At 50.8% G+C, this 18,484-nt stretch overlaps 1 protein-coding gene across 1 annotated transcript in view; it reads left to right on the forward strand.

Annotated features, from left to right (window-relative positions):
* The window catches only part of POLN (DNA polymerase nu), a 2,689,548-nt gene that overhangs the window by 2,641,488 nt on the left and 29,576 nt on the right, over positions 1-18,484 (forward strand). The window lies entirely within an intron of this gene.

Below are 18,484 nucleotides of genomic sequence, written 5' to 3' on the forward strand. Positions count from 1 at the left end.
TTGGGCCAGCTCGTGGCAGTTTGTTGTGCTTCGGTTTAACACAGTGCCCAGCAGCAGTGTTCTTTGCCGAATGACATTACAATCTTTCACAAACGAAGCAAGACTTTTGCAAAACCCCGTTTACCCTTTGGGGCCCAGTCATCCATTTTATTTGCATTCTTACGAAGTTTCACAGATATCGTATCATTATTTTTTTCCTTTTCTTCCTTAAGCATTTTCTGTTCGGCGCGAGGCGCGAGCAATTTGCACCGGACTCCTTTTCGCACAGGCACTTCTGAATTTAAACGCGATTCTTTCTCTCTTTTTTTTAACAAATACTTTATTGCCTTTTCTGTTATTACAACAAAATCACAATACAGGATATTATATGACTTTATCATAAGTAAAAGTATTACTATTTAGCCGTTCCCTTAGTTATACATTGCAGTGGAGTCATGAACGTCTGGCTCGTTCAGTGGTAGTGTTTACATATTACACAGACAAGCATAGATCCTATCAAGTACATCAGTTAAAAAAATGGGCTCCCCCTCCCGGTTCCCAAATTTAACCGTAACTCCTTCCATGTTTCACCGACGAGTCAACATCCTGGCAATAATCAAATGGCGGGGGGAGGAGTGAGTTATCTGAGCAGGTGTAGTCAGTGGTCGAAGTGGGGAAAAAAAAGTAGGGGAACTGTGGGTGGAGAATCAGGGGGCGGAAATAACCGAATATTAGATCAGTGGGCGGAGTCAGGGGTGTGGCTAGAAATAGCAAAACGTACCAATTTTTAGTACAGTTAGCATTTCACTGACCAGTTACAGTTTATAACGTTATTTAATTCAAACAATGGATAAACATGTTTATTTGAGGTTTAATTCAGAAAAAAGCAAACACTCATAGGGAATACAGGTTTATGTAAAGCGTGCAAAACATAAGCAGGAACAACATGTTACCTTAATGCTTTTACTCTCATTGTTCAGAAATTCATGAATATTTTTTGTCTCCAACATTGAGGACATGAATACAGAGCTCCTCCTGTACACATGTGTTAAGCAGGGGTCAGAAGAGAAAGGGACTCTTCAGGAGAATTTACACTCACGGAAACCCGCAAAGGCTCCTTCATATTAATGGCAGCCAACTAGCTGCTCAATCATAATATAGCAACAAGAATAACTGGTGAACAGAATGCAGAACAATGTCATACATTCACCCCAGTACATAGAACTGGGCTTAAATCCACAGTTTTTTTGCTCACCATGTCATTCCAGTTTGGACCCAGCCATATGCAAATCAGTCTTGATCCTGCGCCCAATGGGAACATTCCAGCCCGAAATGCCAGGCCAGGTCCTCCCTGGACTGGAAACAAGTATGCTAGGACCGGTTAGGGCTTTCAGCCCTCATCTGCCAGGATAGTTTGACTCCAGGGGCATGGAGAGCTCAGGACCCACGTCTGGGCATACCCATCCCACTCGGGGTGACAAAAGCAAAAAGAACAACTGATGGGCAGAAAGCAGAACAATGTCATACATTTACCCCAGTACAGAGATCTGGGCCTAAATCCATCGTTTTTTTGCTCACTATGCCATTTCAGTTTGGACCCAGCCATATGCAAATCGGTCTTGATCCTGCGCCTAATGGGAACAGTCCAGCCCGAACTGCCAGGCCAGGTCCTCCCTGGACTGGAAAAAAGCATCCTAGGACCGGTTTAGGGCTTTCAGCTCTCATCAGCCAGGAGAGCTTGATTCCAGTGGCATGGAGAGCACAGGACCCACGTCTGGGCATTCCAGTCCCACTCGGGGTGACAAAAGCAAAAAGAACAACTGATGGACAGAATGCAAAACAATGACAAACATTCACCCCAGTACAGAGATCTGGCCCTAAATCCATCATTTTTTGGTTCACCGCTCCTGTCCGTTCATCGCTTCTGTCCGTTCACCGCTCCTGTCCGTTCACCGCTCCTCTCCGTTCACCGCTCCTGTCCTTCCACCGCTCCTGCCTGGTCACTGCTCCTGCCCAGTTCCCTCTCCTGCCAAGTCACCTCTCCTGCCCAGTCACCTCTTCTGCCCCGTCACATCTCCTGCCCCGTCACTTCTCCTGCCCGGTCACCTCTCCTGCCCGGTCACCTCTCCTGCCCAGTCACCTCTCCTGCCCAGTCACCTCTCCTTTCCTGTTGCCTCTCCTGCCCTGTCACTGCTCCTACCCCTGCCTCATCACTTTTCCTGCCCCGTCACTTTTCCTGTCCCATCACCGCTCCAGCCCATTCACTGTTCCTGCCAGTTCACTGCTCCTGTCTGGTCAGCACTCCTGCCTGATCACCCCTCCTGCCCCATCAGTTCTCCTGTCCCATCAGTTCTCCTGCCCCGTTCACTGCTCCTGTCTATTCACTCCCCCTATCCGTTCACTGCACCTGCCCGGTTACTGTTCCTGCTCATGCCTAATCAGCGCTCCTGCCCCATCACTGCTCCTGCCCAGTCACTTCTCCTGCCCCATCACTTCTCCTGCCCCGTCACCTCTCCTTTCCTGTCGCCTTTCCTGTTCCGTCACCGCTCCTGCCCAGTCACTTCTCCTGCCCTGTCACTTCTCCTGCATGTTACTTCTCCTGCCTGATCACTGCTCCTGCCCCGTCACCTCTCCTGCCCTGTCATCTCTCCGACCGTCTCACTTTTCCTGCCCCATCACATCTCCTGCCTGTTACTTCTCTTGCCTGGTCACCTCTCCAGCCCCATCACTTCTCCTTTCCTGTCACCTCTTCTCCCCAGTCACTGCTCCTGCTCCGTCACTGCTCCTGCCCTGTCACTGCTCCTGCCCCATCACTTCTCCTGCCCTGTCACTTCTCCTGCCCCATCACCTCTCCTGCCCCATCACTTCTCCTTTCCTGTCGCCTCTTCTGTCCCGTCACTGCTCCTACCCTGTTCACTCTGTGTACAACATTGACAAATTACAACAAGGGGGCAAGCTCCCCACAGTACTCTGTTTGGAGAAAGCTCCTCTGTAATCACTAACTTTTTTTTATTTGTTTTTATTAATAGCAACAATGCAAAGCAGTAATATAGCACAATGACATTTTGTAAAACAAAAGCGTCCAACACAACACCCCCCACCCCACCCGAGCCCTTCTTTCTGAAGTCAATAACATACATTATCCTCAACATTTCTACCAAGTTTGCATATGCTGATGTCTGCAGGGGTAGGCACCCTCTTATAGTGAACATGGACCGATAAATTCCTCTGTAATCACTAACTTAGATATCACTGGCACATGACATGCTAAAGGCAGAGGGCGGGTGCATTGTCATTCAAAAGGGGGTAATCAGCCTTAATCGGAATGACAATGGGCCAGCCCACAGCCCGTGCGAGCTCAGGGAGGGGCTGCTGCAGCCTCTGGAGTTCAAGAGAACGCGAGCCGTCCCAGGAAGCTGAATTAAAAATGTATTGTTTTAAGGTAGAACTATTCTTGCCGTCCCGGGATGCTTTTTTGAAAGACAGAAGTAGGGGAACGGACTCAAATATTTTTTTTAAGTAGGGGCACGCCGCGCCCTTCCGATCCCGCCCACTTCTACCACTGGGTGTAGGGTACCTTAGATATGATCCCTACAATCAGTAGTGCTGCCAGCCCTCCTGCATTTGTGTGACCTGCAGCTCTACGCCTTGTGGGTCAGGGAAGTCGCATGCACTGGGTCCTAACAGCTACTCCTGGATCTGTATTGTATGCCTTAAAGTTATCCAGCATTAAGTCCTATTCCATTGAGATTGTTTTTCTGCGGTGCCCCCTGTATTCCTCGCGCCTAAGCTTTCGGCTAGGCCTCATTGTTGCAGTTCATCGCGCCAGTCTATACATTTTGGAGATTTCCAGCGTCGTGTGAGAAGGCGCTTTGCCATTAAGAGTGCTAGGTTTGCAAACCTCACCCCCACTTAAGTGCCTCTGTGGCCAGTAGTTTACCCTACTATGCAGCCTTACATAGTGTCCCATCAGGACTGGCCAGTGACTGCCACCAGCGCCCAGCACTCCCAGTACTCCGATAATTGTGGGCAAGACCATAGCATATGGATCAGGTCCGCCCCCACTACCCGCCAAAGGGGGCACGTAGAGGATGCAGACACGTATATCCAATTGATTTTATATGGTGCTAAGTATGCCCGATGTAGAATGGCATATTGCATGAATTTAAATATCCAATTACGAGATACTTTCTTGGGGTATTCTAGTAGCTGTGCCCATTCCTTGTCGGATAATGTCCTGCCCAGGTCTATTTCCTATTTCCTCTTAGCATAGTGAGTGGTATCCTCAGATGGTCTCAGAGACCCCTATAAAGCCATCGCACCAGGTACCGACCATGTCTCATTTTATGCAACACCCTCAGTAACTCATGAGTCAGAGGTTCGTGATCATTGGCTGCATACCGGATTAGACTGGCATGCGTTAGAAATAGGGTATCTGGAAGTGTGTGTGTATCAACAAAGTCCTCGTGCGTCATTTATTTATTTATAAAATTTTATATAGCGCGAACAAGATCGCAAAGGATATCAGAGCACTTAACAATATGAAGGAAGGAAGAACATAAATGCAATATCAACATCAGGTACAGAGAGAGAGAGAGAAAAAAAAGATTGGAATGGTCGCAGAATGCGGGACAATTGCGCCCAGGAGGGTAATACAATAAGCAGGTGTACTAGGGCAACAAGGGGGGTCCCAGTGTGCATTGAAGAAGAGCCATTACAAATGGTGGCATCATGATAGTGGGAGCAATGACAACGAGCAAGTGAGCCTATACCTCTTAGGGTAAGAATTTGTTTATAAGGAATCGTTTAGCTTCCAATTTGAAAGCCTTCATTGAAGAGATTCTGCGTACTTCCGGTGGAAGAGAATTCCATATCTTTGGTGCAGCGCCGGAGAAAGCTCGGTGACAAGTTCTTTTTTTGTTAAGTATGAGGGGTTTCAAGAAGAAGGCAGTGGCGCTTCTTGAGGCTCTTAAACCACAGGATAGTTCAAGTTTTTGGCCAAGGTACCTGGGAGTATTGAAGTGAAGGGCTTCGAGTGCCAGATAAGTGATCCCTCTACAAACAAGTCACCCACTGTGGTAACCCCTTCCCACGGTATAAGCCTGATAATTGTTAGGGTGCCAGAAGCAGTGGGGAGGCATCCTAAACGTATGTTAGGTGTGTATGGCACCTTAATGGAGTAGTATTTGGGGGGGGGGAGGGTGGCTACGAGCGTCAAAATGGCGGTCGCACACTCCGAGTGCTCCAGACCCCTCTGTCATCTGCTTGCATCCTACCTATGATTGAAGAGCCATGGACATACCTAGTTATCCCACAGCACCACGGAGATGCCAGGTGGCGCTTCAACCCGCTGGGACGGCTGATAGTGAAGGCAGGTGCTGATAATCCGCAACGTGGCCTCTGCACAAGATGGCGGCGCCCAGCAGAGAGGTAGATGCTGGCCAACCGCGTTGAACAGCAGCGATCCCCGTGCATAGCTGAGTGACTGCCGGGCCGTGTTTTGCCCACCCCGGCCTCATCCTTGTTTGGGGGCTGAAGGAAGGTTCCCCGACCAGCCGCTGGCACATAATGGTGGACCCCAGGAGAGACGCAGATGCCGGGCGACTGCACTGAGCTACTGCAACCCCTGTGTGTGGCTGACTAATTGCTGGAGCCGTGACTGGTCCGCTCCGGCAGTGCCTTTGCCCAGAGGCCGACAAGAGGTTCCCCGACTGACTGTGGGCCCTGCAGTTCTTTTGAGGCTGGTTCTGGTTGGCCGGCTGGGGCCCTCTGATGGAGACAGGCATGCGGCGGGCCCCTAAAGTGACAACTGGAGGCCACACTCTGGGTACCTATCATCTGTGACTGGCGTCCCACCAAGTGTGGAGGTGATAGGGCAAGAGGAAGGCTGAGCCGGGCTACGACGGAGCATGGGCCATAACAGACACTGATGACCCTGGGCTCTGGCGGCGCTGGAGAGTTGATCATCTGGGAGAATGGGGAGGCTGGGGCGAAGCTACCCCGCTCTCTACGCTCCCCGGCCCCTTAGACTCTGGATCCGAATAGCGCTGACTGGGGGCCGACATTAGAAGTGGGACCTGGTGGAGGGGATTAGTCCCAGGTTCCAGTATTAGGATGCAGGCCCTTTGCTGCAGCTGGGAATGAAGGAGAGGATTGTTGCCCTGGTGGCTTCCAAGTGGACGCCCCCAGGGGTGTGCTGGATGCATTAGGGACGGTGAGCCCACAGGACGTGGTACCGACTCACCCCCAAATGGGGGGGGGCGCTCAACGCCAGGACTGCATGCACTGAATACCGATGCAAGTCAGGGCAGGGCAGCCTCACCAACATTATGACTGCAAAGGGATCGACCCTCAAACCATGTAGATGCCACCAACTAGTCCCTGGCCTGTGGGTTGTGCCTGGCGAAGCGACACAGCTGGTGGAATTGGTGTGACTTAGGCAGCGAGACGTCCTGCGAAACTGGGGCTGAGACCCTGCCCACGCTCGCCTAAGTTCTTCACTCCTTTGGCCATGTCCTAGTGAGAGGATCTTGAAACAAGTTCTGAGAGGGGCTGGGGGAGTGAAACTGGTGATGGCCTCAGACATCCTTGGACCTCATATCTTCACCAGTACCAGCCAGACTGAGACCTCTTGCTTGTGACAGGCATGGTGAGAGTATGGCCAGCCATGTGCAAAGACAGAGCAGTGAAGCCATCTCCCTCCCAAACCCGCATGGAGCAGTACAGTATGGGCAGTTCTGGCATGGTGGTGCTGCTCCGCCTTCTACCGGAGGGAGATCTTGCCACCGTCCTTCAAGCTGTACACACCTTGCAAGACTCTGTTGAAACCAAGATAGAAGATGTGCGTGTGGATATGGCCCTTATCAAATAGGTTTTCCGCAACACCACAGCCAACCCCGCACAGGCCAATCATAGCACCTGTCCTCAACTTTAAGGACAGAGATACCATTCTGCAAGAGGCGCGATCTCATCCTCACCTCTCTTGTCAGGGAAGGAAAGTGATCTTTCCTGATTACATTATAGAGTTACAGACCATGTGATCATCCTACAACGTGATCAAACAAAAGCTGTGGGCTCTCAATCTCCCATATTGGTTCCTGTTCCCGATCTGACTCATAGTGATCCTCAAGAATAAAAACTTATTTTTCAACTCCCCTCAAGGAGCATGGACCTGGGCCATGGAGGACAACAAGGGGTGGTGATGGACAGAGTCTCTGAATTAAGCAGAGTACTCTCACCCAGTCAAGAGATCAGGGCTAGATCCAACACCGTTTTTTAGCTCATTGCACCATCCCAGTTTCAGAACCTGGCTGTATGCAAATTAGTCTGTCCCTGGCCCAGTGCATCATGGGAACAGGGCAGACCAGACTACAAAAGCCAATTCTTACACTGGGAAGGAAACAAGCTTCCGGGGACCGGTTTCTGGCATTTCAGCCGTCTTCGGCCCGGCTTGCTTGAATCCCGATGGTGCAATGAGCAAGGGACTCACATCTGAGTATACCCTTCCACGCTTAGGGTGGACAAAAATATTTACAACAAGGGGTGGTGATGGACAGAGTCTCTGAATTAGTCTGTTCCTGTCCCAGTGCATGATGGGAAAAGGGCAAACCAAACTACCAAGCCAGGTTCTGAGCTGGGATGGTGCAGTGAGCTAAAAAACGATGATGGATTAAAACCATGATCTCTTGACTTGGTAAGAGTATTCTGCATCATTCAGAAGCTCTGTCCATCACCACCCCCCTTTTCCAAAATCGGTTTTATCCACACCATGTGTGGGAAGGTATACTCAGACATGAGTCCCTTTCTCACTGCTCCATCAGGATTCAAGCAAGCCGGGCCGAAGAGGCTGAAATGCCAGAAACCGGTCCCCGGTAGCTTGTCTCCTTTCTGGTAAAGAATTGGCTTTGTAGTTTGGTCTGCCCTGTTCCCATGATGCACTGGGCCAGGGACAGACTAATTTGCATACAGCCAGGTTCTGAGCTGGGATGGGGCAGTGAGATAAATAACGGTGATGGATCAAGCCCTGATCTTTGGACTGGGTAAGAGTGGTCTGCTTAATTCAGACACTCTGTTCATCACCACCCCCTTTTCTGTATCGTTTTTGGCCACTATAGGTGTGGCAGGGTATACTCAGACATGAGTCCCTTTCTCACTGCTCCATCAGGATTCAAGCAAGCCGGGCCGAAGAGGCTGAAATGCCAGAAACCGGTCCCCGCTAGCTTGTCTCCTTTCTGGTGAAGAATTGGCTTTGTAGTTTGGTCTGCCCTGTTCCCATGATGCACTGGGCCAGGGACAGACTAATTTGCATACAGCCAGGTTCTGAGCTGGGATGGGGCAGTGAGATAAATAACGGTGATGGATCAAGCCCTGATCTTTGGACTGGGTAAGAGTGGTCTGCTTAATTCAGACACTCTGTTCATCACCACCCCCTTTTCTGTATCGTTTTTGGCCACTATAGGTGTGGCAGGGTATACTCAGACATGAGTCCCTTTCTCACTGCTCCATCAGGATTCAAGCAAGCCGGGCCGAAGAGGCTGAAATGCCAGAAACCGGTCCCCGGTAGCTTGTCTCCTTTCTGGTGAAGAATTGGCTTTGTAGTTTGGTCTGCCCTGTTCCCATGATGCACTGGGCCAGGGACAGACTAATTTGCATACAGCCAGGTTCTGAGCTGGGATGGGGCAGTGAGATAAATAACGGTGATGGATCAAGCCCTGATCTTTGGACTGGGTAAGAGTGGTCTGCTTAATTCAGACACTCTGTTCATCACCACCCCCTTTTCTGTATCGTTTTTGGCCACTATAGGTGTGGCAGGGTATACTCAGACATGAGTCCCTTTCTCACTGCTCCATCAGGATTCAAGCAAGCCGGGCCGAAGAGGCTGAAATGCCAGAAACCGGTCCCCGGTAGCTTGTCTCCTTTCTGGTGAAGAATTGGCTTTGTAGTTTGGTCTGCCCTGTTCCCATGATGCACTGGGCCAGGGACAGACTAATTTGCATACAGCCAGGTTCTGAGCTGGGATGGGGCAGTGAGATAAATAACGGTGATGGATCAAGCCCTGATCTTTGGACTGGGTAAGAGTGGTCTGCTTAATTCAGACACTCTGTTCATCACCACCCCCTTTTCTGTATCGTTCTGGGCCATGGAGGAGCATCCTTTCACCCTACAAAGCACTGCTTCCTCGTCCCCAACGCGGGCATTGATTTGATTTGTACGCCCGCCACTGAATGCTGCACTGTCGCAAGTATTCAAATGCTCGCTCTAGAATTCTCTGGCAACTTGCCCTTACTCCTTCGTCTGGGAGGCTCCTCTGGCACACTGCACCCCATATGGTGACTCTACGACTGGTTCCTTCTGGAGAGGGAATATAGAAAGGCACTACTTCCAACAGAAGGAGGGCACGGTCAGTTCACATGGCACGCCGTCTGAGAGGCTTTGCTAAAGGGTATCTCAAAAAGAAATACCTGGTCCGAGTAGAACACCTTTCTCAACTGAAGGCTCGCGCCCTATGGCTGGAGTAGGCCACGGACCCAACGGACGGGGACACTGAGTCCTGCCAGCTCAAGCTCCTGCACAAAGAAATTCGTCACTTCTCCCTAGAGTCGGCTAAGCAAATGTGGAAGTCTTCTACAGCCCGAGTCTACGGCTGGGGAGACCAAAATGGTAAGCTCCTGTACTGGCCGGCATCTCGGCCTCTGGCCAATCGGATTATTCCCGAAATTGTGGACGCAGAGGGCTGCACTCAGCACGCATCTGCTGCCATCACTCAGACCTTTGCTGTAAAATATAGGCGCCTTTACTCAACTGCCTCAACCCCAGACTCAGTGCCCAATTCCAATTTCTTACAAGATGTACCCCTCCCGCAGCTGCCGGGATCTGACATCCAACTGCTTGATTAACCCATTTTGCGGGAAGAGATAGACCAAGCCATCTCAGCGATAGCCTCAGGAGAGACCCCAAGCCCTGACCGCTATCCAGTGGATTATTACTCAGTGTTCAAGGAGATCTTGATACCACGGCTTCATGCTCGTTATGCAGAAATAGTGGGGAGAGGAGCCTTTCCGAAGGACGTCGATGTGGCCATGATCGTGGTCACCCTCCCTCTTCTTCCTGCTCGGACTACCGTTTGATTTCACTCATTTACACCGAGGTCAAAATCTACACCACGATCCTAGCTGCCCATCTTAAACAAGTACTCACCACCTTAATACATCCCGATCAGTGTGAGTTCATGCCCCATCATAGTACGAGGCATTGCCTGCGGCACATGCACGTGGCACTGGCCGACCGTAACCTCCTCCCCCTTTACCTGGCCTTGCTACTGATAGGCTTCGAAAAAGCCTTTGGTACGGTGGACTGGTGATACTTGGAATCCATGTTGGTCATGGCAGGCTTTGGCCTGTACGTCCGAGGGCTCGTGCAAGTGTTATACTCCAACCTGTCGGCTCTAGTCTTGGTAACTGGGGTCCTCTCGGAGGACCCCCACCATCCGTTGAGGAACGAGACAGGGCTGCCCCCATCCAACCTTCATTTCACCCTTACGATAGAACCATTAGCCTGAGGGATCAGATATGATGTAAGGTCCAAGGATGGCACTGGAACGCCTCCCATGAAGATCGTATTGCTCTCTATGGGAACAATGTTCTTTTGTTCATGGCAGACCACTCTCGTACGGGTCCCGCTGTCTCCATATCCTGCAACTCTTTGGGGAAGCCCTTACAAATCTCTCCCGAATGTGTGGCATGGTAATTGGATATCCCAATTAGATGCATCTGTTTTCGCTAGATGAGGATCTGGTTGGCACTTCATCCAGAACTCACCTGGTCCCTCAACCTTACCCTGTTATTAAATAAAATCAAGGAGGACCTCCGTAAATGGCAGGCTCTACCCTTGATTCCGCTGGAGAGAAAGATGATGGTACTCCCCTGATTCCTGTATGTACTGCAAAAAGATGCCCATCTCCCGCGGCACGGGTTTTATGCCCTAGACAAAATAGCCACAACGTTTCTCTGGGGCAACTCAAGACCCCAAATGGCTCTGGCTCATTGCCAAAAAGCCCCATATGATGGTAGGATGGGGATGACCAACCTTTTCCTTTATTATATTGCACCTCCTGGTGATCAATGATTGGTTCTCTGGGGGATGGTCGAACCCTTCCTACCAGCTAGAATTGAGGAACCTGGGGTTCCCGCAGATCCAAGCAATGCTTTACAGTTTGCCAATTCCCCACGCTATCCCAGCAGTGACTAGAGCGGTCCTACTTGCCTGGCGCTCTGTGCTGTGTTATACCCACTGGGATGCTAAACTCACATTCCAGACACCTTTGTGGCATGGCACATGGAAGGGGGAAGTAGCGGCGCCAGAAGTGGGATCTTATTGGCATTACACAGATCAGTGATGTTTGGCCGGGGGCCACCTGCACACCTTTCAGGACTTGCAAGGCCTATACTCTCTTAACTCCACTCAGTTTTATAACTATATACAGCTCCGGCACACCATTATTCTGCACATCCCCGCTGGTACTGCACTTCCCAAACTCAGCTCATTAGAAGCCAAACTCTTTATGGGAGGGGGAGGTGTCCCAGATCTACAAGTTTCTTGTCAACAATTCCTCGACTACATCAGGGGCTAGATGTACAACCCTTTTTTGCCACAGCAAATGGGAGAACCTCCCGTTTGCTGCCACAAAAAAGAGTAATAGCATGTACAAATGCCTTTTTGCGAGTCATTGGCTTGCAAAATAGCATTTGCGACTCTAGCTATTAGGAAGGGGCATACCTTCCTAATAGCGAGTCAACATGCTATGTAATAGTATTTTGCGACTGCATTTGAGGCCGCAAAACACTTGCAGTTTACCACCTACTTCAAGTAGGTGGTAAACCACTTGCAAAGGGGAAGGGGTCCCCAGGGGACCCCTTCCCATTTGAGAGTATGTTGGAAAATATTTTTAAGAGCAGACAGTGGTCCCAGAGACCACTGCCTGCCCTTAAAAAATTAAACTGAAAAGTTAAATTTTTCATTTTTTAAATGCATCCCGTTTTCTTTAAGAAAAATGGGCTGCATTTAAAAAACAAAATGCTTTATTAAAAAGCACCTTGATGGCCTAGTGAGACATAGCAATCAGATTGAAGGACCCTGCTCCCCCCCTCACCCAGCCCCATGGTGTCCCAATGGCACAGAGGACTGGATTGGTGTGCCGCGCAGGAAAAAACGGTATATGAGGCACAGGGGTGTCTGACTGAATACGAGTGAGTATGGGGCAAATGACTGGGCCTATTGGGCTAAACGCAATATGGTTGTGTAGTGGTCTCCTCTATTTTGGTGACTTTGATATACTGTCTTTCAGAATGCATTGCAAGGGCTGATCCTTCTGGATATTGCATAATAATTATGTAGTGCAGTATGTGTTCTTGTGCAATGAATTGTTGTGTCCATGTATTATTACCTTGAAACCCAAGAAAGTTGATTATCAACAAAAAAAACAGAGGAATACTTAAGCACCATTTTCCAGTAGAACAATGCGATGCGTAATAGCAACTGGCGTGTAGGCAATAGTGTGGTGCCCGGGCACAGCAGGTGGTGTAATTGTCCCCCGCCAGCTGCATCTCGGTAAAGTCAATTTCCAGCAGGTTGTGGCCAGGGAGCCAGTATGTCAATCACTGTAATTATCCAGTGATAAACTATTCCTCAAAGTCTGGAGCGCAGAGTCCTCCTCTATTCGTCAGGAGTTGTAGTTTTGCCAGGCTGATCCTAGGGCAGCCCTGTCCCTGTATCAAATCAGTCAGGAGAGTGTTGAGTTGTGGAAAAAGCCCATTAGGGATCACCACTGGTAGTTTCACGAAGTGGCATAAAAGGCGGGGCAACATCACCATCCTAGCTAGTGCTAGTTGTCCTGCACTGAGAGGGGCAATGTCGTCCAAAAGGTGACTTACGACTTGAGTTCTGCAATGTGCAGGAGAGATTGTCTTCCAGTAGATCAGGGCTTTCTCTATATATCTGATTCCAAAGGCACCGGAAGGTAACAGGCGCAGTCGAGATTATACATTCAACCAAAGTGCATGGTCAGTTCCACAAATGTGCCGCCAAAAGTAAATGCACAAGATTTGCCTACATTATTGACGAGGCCAGAAAGGGTCCCAAAGTGGGCCATTTCTGACTGTGCCTCCTGGACGTCACTGAAATACAGGATCATGTCATCGGCATATAGAAAAATAGTATGGACTGTGTTACCAACTAGAATCCCCTTGTGCCTTACCTCCTGTCTTATTCTTGGAGCTATAGGTTTGACTGTGAAGATAAAGAGGAGCAAGAATAGGGAGCAGCCCTGACTAGTACCTCGTTGTACTGGATAGGATTGGGAGATGTAGAGCCCTGTTCTGGTTCTGGTCGTAGGGGCCCTATATAGTAATTTGGCCCATTTGATATATGCTGGGAGTATCCCAAATTGAGCCAGTGTGGCAACCACATAATCCCAGTTCAAGGAGTCGAACGACTGGTGGATGTCTAAGGAAAGACAACCAGCGTGTGGGTGGAGGTCTCGGCTGACATCCATAATCTGGAACAGTCGACGTATGTTTGAGGAGGTACTCTGGCGAGGTACAAATCCACACTTGTCTATGTGAGTCAATCTGGGTAATATTGCAAGCAGCCGGCGCGCCAGCATCTTACCAAGTATCGTATACTCTGTATTAAACATCGAAAGTGGGCGATAGGAGTACAGCTCTCTTGTTTTTTTAGTTTTGTTTTAGCAATGATGTGACTAGTGTTTCTTTGGTGGAGGAGAGAAGTAGTCCGGCGTCCAAGGGCGTGTTATACAGTTTTTCTAATTGTGGGACCAGCTGAGTGGAATAAGTAGAGTAGAGTTATACCGGGAGTCTATTGGATCCTGGTGTTTTATTACATGCCAGTTCCTTCAGGGTCCCCCTGATTTTATTCATTGTGATTGGAGCAGCTAGGTCTTCCCTGTCTCCTGCCTGCACTCTGGCTTCTCTAAACCACATACCTAAAAGGCCACTCTATTGTGTCGAAGGCCATTGGGGCATTTAATGACACCACCACGGCGTCCTCATGAATGTAGACAGCCCGTCCCAATACTCTGAGTAGGCGTCTCAAGTTAAGTGCAGTTTTTCTGTTAGGCATGAAGCCAGACTGATCGGGGTGGATAAATGTGCCTATTACCTGAGCCACTCGAGTTGCTAACAGTTTGGCTAATATCTTGACCTTCACATTTAGCATGGAGTCTGGCCTGTAGGATGTACAGAGTTCTGGTGGCCTCCCAGCTACGTGTGTCACTATAATTTTAGCTAGTCTCTGGGCTGCTGGTAATTTCCCAGCATTGCAACTTTTCAGAAACATGCTTGGTAGATAAGGGGCATCTTTTGCTGCTGTGAGCTTGTATAGTTCAATGGGGAGACCATTCAAGCTCATTGCTTTCCCGGCGTTCAATGATCGAATGGTCTGGGTGACCTCGCTGTCAGAGAGATCTTGTTCAACTTGCTTCCTGTCAACCGTTGTAAGGTGTGGCACGTCCAGGGTGGCTAACAATTCCCACGCCTCGCCTGCCTTGATCTTTGCCGATGCAGTATATAACTTTGTGTTGTAGGCCACAAAGGTATAAGCCTATTCCTTGTCTGTCTCTTACCCAAGCCCCTCCTTCAGTGAGAACTTCAGACACATACCTCAACACTACCGCTCTCCTATCCAGCCACGCCAGGAGCTTATCCGCTCTATCTCCTGCTTCATAGAGGCAAAATTAGGAGGCCCTGTGACTAGCCCTGGCTGCCTCTTCTACGGTATCTTTATAACCGTTGCATTTGATGGCTAATCGGTGTTGCACCTCAAAATGATCAGCATACATAATTTCAGCCTTTCCAGGATCTCTACCTTTGCTCTTGTTTCCTTTTTATGCCCCACAATGAATGAGATACCCTGACCCCTTATCAGCACCTTGAAGGCCTCCCATTGCACTTGGGCCGAATCCACCATTGCTTCGTTTCCTAAAAAATAAAAGGTTGGTGGCTAAATGGAGCCCCGCCCACTTTAAAATACATGGGGTAAAGCGGCATTGTGCATCCCTCAAGTGGGGTTTTTCGACCATACGTCACAAAAATTGGGGAATGGTCAGACAACCCTCTCACTAAGTGTTGTATTTCATTAAAGGCTGGCAGTTGATCAGCCAGACCAAATATGTAGTCTCTGCGGTAAACTCCCATCCTCGCCCGAATGGAAGGTATTTGACGGGCAGTAGGATTGATGTTCCGCCATACATCTATTAAGCCCAATGCCAACAGGAAATCAGTCAGGGCTCTACCAGGGGATTCTCGCTGACACGAAGGCCAAAGAACAAAGCCCCGCATTATAGCCGCCTCCAACCAACAGCTCCCCTGTAGGGAAGCGAAATTTGAGAGAACCTAAGTCTGCGACAACTGAGGCATGAAGTCTCGAGGGAACATAAAGTGAAATAATAATAAATAAACGTCCCTCCCAGTTTCACAAGAGTGCCTCAAAGCTCCCGTGTGAGTCATGGGTAACTTTCTGCATAGTGAATGGAAAAGCATTCCGGAGAAGGATCCCCACTCCGCTAGATCCTCGCGAGTAGCCTGCATGGGCCACTGGTTTGTAACTCCACCTATTCAATGCACAATAAGTTGTCCCCATGTAAGTGTATTTCCTAGAGGAAGACCACATCAGGCGACTGTCATTTCAAATATTGTAATACCACTACTCTCTTAATTTTGTGTCCTAAGTCATTCACATTCCAAAGAGAATATTAAAAATAAATGACAATTGTTTAGTGTCCGTAAGGGGTCCTCACTCTGTGCCTCGTGGACTGGGCCAGGAGCTCAAACCTCACCGAAGAGCTATAACCCCTCACCACATATGTTAGTGAAGGAATTCTGAATTTATTCCTTCAAATCTAAATGGTGTCTGGAGTGATTTATGTTGCCCAACTGTACTTTGAGAAGGCCATTTCTCACCATCACTGCCATCAACACACTTACTTAAATCAAACATAAACAAGAAACCTACATCTGAAAGAAACAGGTTAGTGTTAGATTCCTTACCTGGCGTCAGACTGGATCCGGAAAGTTTTGCGAAGCAGTACCCCTGCGCGTCGGTAGGCGTCGTCTGCGGCTCCACGTCTGTCGTCGGCGTCATGGTCGCCGGAATGATGTCGTCGGAGTACTTAGACGCCGCCCTCGCGCGCTGACGTCAGTTCTTCTTTTTTCCTGACGTCAGTTCTTCTTTTTTCCGTGCCAGCAAGGGCAGATTCGGGAAGAGCAGTACTCCTAGTCAATTTTTGACTAACTTTTTTCGATCTCTTTTGGATCTTCTTGAGTCGATTCTCGACTCCGGTGCCGATAGGGATGCCCGGTTCAAACCCTGCGACGACTGTAACCGCATGATGTCGTTTACCGACCTCCACCGCCGGTGCCTTTATTGTCTCGGTGCAGACCACGATGACAAGTCATGCCCCGAATGCCGGGCCTTGACGTCAAAGGCTAGGCGGGAGCGGTCCCGTAAGCGCCTCGAGATCCGTCAGTTGGCCCGGAGGTACCGGTCCAGGAGGAGGTCGATGGACCGGTCGCGGGGCCACAGTCATCACAGTCGAGCCGACACCACTTGTCAGGCTCCAAGTCCTCAGGTAAGTCGAGGCACAAGAAGTCGAAGAAGCGACATCGCTCTACTGATTCCCCCGATGCTCGCGTGACGTGGCCGGGGGTTCGGGCAACACCGCCTACGCGGCTCCACCGGAGCCGCAAGCGCCGCGTCCAGCTCCACACCCGTCGATCCCTGGGCTGCACGTGATGCCAGAGGAGATCAGTGCCTTCCTCACAGCCATGAGGTCGTGCTTCCCTCCATCGGGTCCCGCCGAGGCACCTTCGGGACCCGCGGGTCCGTCTGGGAGCCCAAGCGGCTCCAGCCCCTGCGCCGTTGGGTGCTTCGGCCTCGGCGCCGTCGAAGACTCCGGTCCCAACGCCGCAGGGTTCCTCAGGATTCAGGCCTGGATCCGTGACGCCGCCTGTCAACCTTACGACCCCTCCGCTGGCGCCGTCACCAAGGGTGTCGCCCCCGACGCTGTCCCCGGACGACCTCGTCCCCGGTCCACGCCCCGGTCTGTTTCCGGCATCGGACTGGCGTCGCCGGCGCCCTCTTCGACGCCGATCGGTGAGCCCTTCACCGAGGACCCGGCTCCATCATTTATTCCCGACTATCAGGAGATGAATGACGAGAGGGACTGGGAGGGGTCTGAGAACCCTCTGGCACTGCAGTGCCAGTTGAGCCAGGACTGTGCAGACGAACTGGGGAGGCCAGTGGTCTGGACACTTCGCCAGACACTGGATTTGTCTCCCCTCCTTCGGTGGCTACGGAGGAGGGGTCTGCTTACAGTGTGGTGTTGACTAAGGCAGCCAAGGCCTTGGCTCTTGGTCTCCCAGTCGTGGCCGTGAGGACTAACCTACTCACTGAGGTGCTCAAACCGCAGGCAAGCTCCTCAGAGCCTCTCCTACCATTCAACAAAGCCCTCACCGACGTTCTGTTGGGCACCTGGTCAAAGCCCTCTACAGGCCTCCCTGTAGATCGGAACGTGGCCCGACGCCACCGCCCGGCTCCGGGCGACCCCAGTTTTCTGTCCGTTCACCCCACCCCTGAGAGCCTGGTGATCCAGGCCTCAACCTCCCAGACCACATTCCCGACCGCCCCTCCGGTTCGGGAATCCAAAAGGTACGACCAGTTCGGCAAGAAACTGTTCTCATCACTGAGTTTGGGGTTGCGGTCTGTCAACACCGCCTGCCTTTTGGGCCGTTACTCCCAGTCCCTGTGGGATACGGTTGCGGAAGTGCTGCCGCGGTGCCCGGCAGAGGTCCAGGCAAAGCTTACCCAAGCCCTTGCAGAGGGCAGGGATGCAGCATGCTACTCCATTCGGTGTGGACTGGATACCACGGACTCGCTAGGCAGGGCGAATGCAACGATGGTGGCGGTTCGCCGCCATGCCTGGTGGAGGTCTGCCAATTTTTCGGGCAATGTCCAAGCTCCCTTATGGACATGCCCTTTGATGGCCGTTGCCTCTTTGGCGACAAGGCGGACAGTGCGCTGGAGCTTTTCAAGGACTCCAGGGCTACGGCCAAGTCCTTGGACCTCGGCCAACTCCAGCAAACGTCCGCCTTTCGTCCCTTTCGTGGCCAAGGAGCAACAGCTAGCACAGGCCGCAGAACCAACCTCAACGCGGTCGCGGATGTGGTAACCGGCGTGGTGGTGCCCGGGGACACCGGCAAGGTCAGTCCACACCCGCCTCCGCAGCATCTGCCTGTTGGACTTGGCCCTTCTGGCAGGTTCACCCCTGAACTTTTTGCTTTTAATTGTGACATGGTATTCGTGATTCTTGGTTTCGGCGCACTTTCACTGTGTCCCAGTGGAAAGTGCGTGCGCACTCTGAGTGCATGTGGTGAGATAGGCCTGCCCTCCCATAGGAATGCATGTGGAATGTATGTGTCCCTGGTAGTTCCTG

Source organism: Lissotriton helveticus, chromosome 2_2 (assembly GCF_964261635.1).
Source record: "Lissotriton helveticus chromosome 2_2, aLisHel1.1, whole genome shotgun sequence".
Taxonomy (NCBI): Eukaryota; Metazoa; Chordata; class Amphibia; order Caudata; family Salamandridae; genus Lissotriton; species Lissotriton helveticus.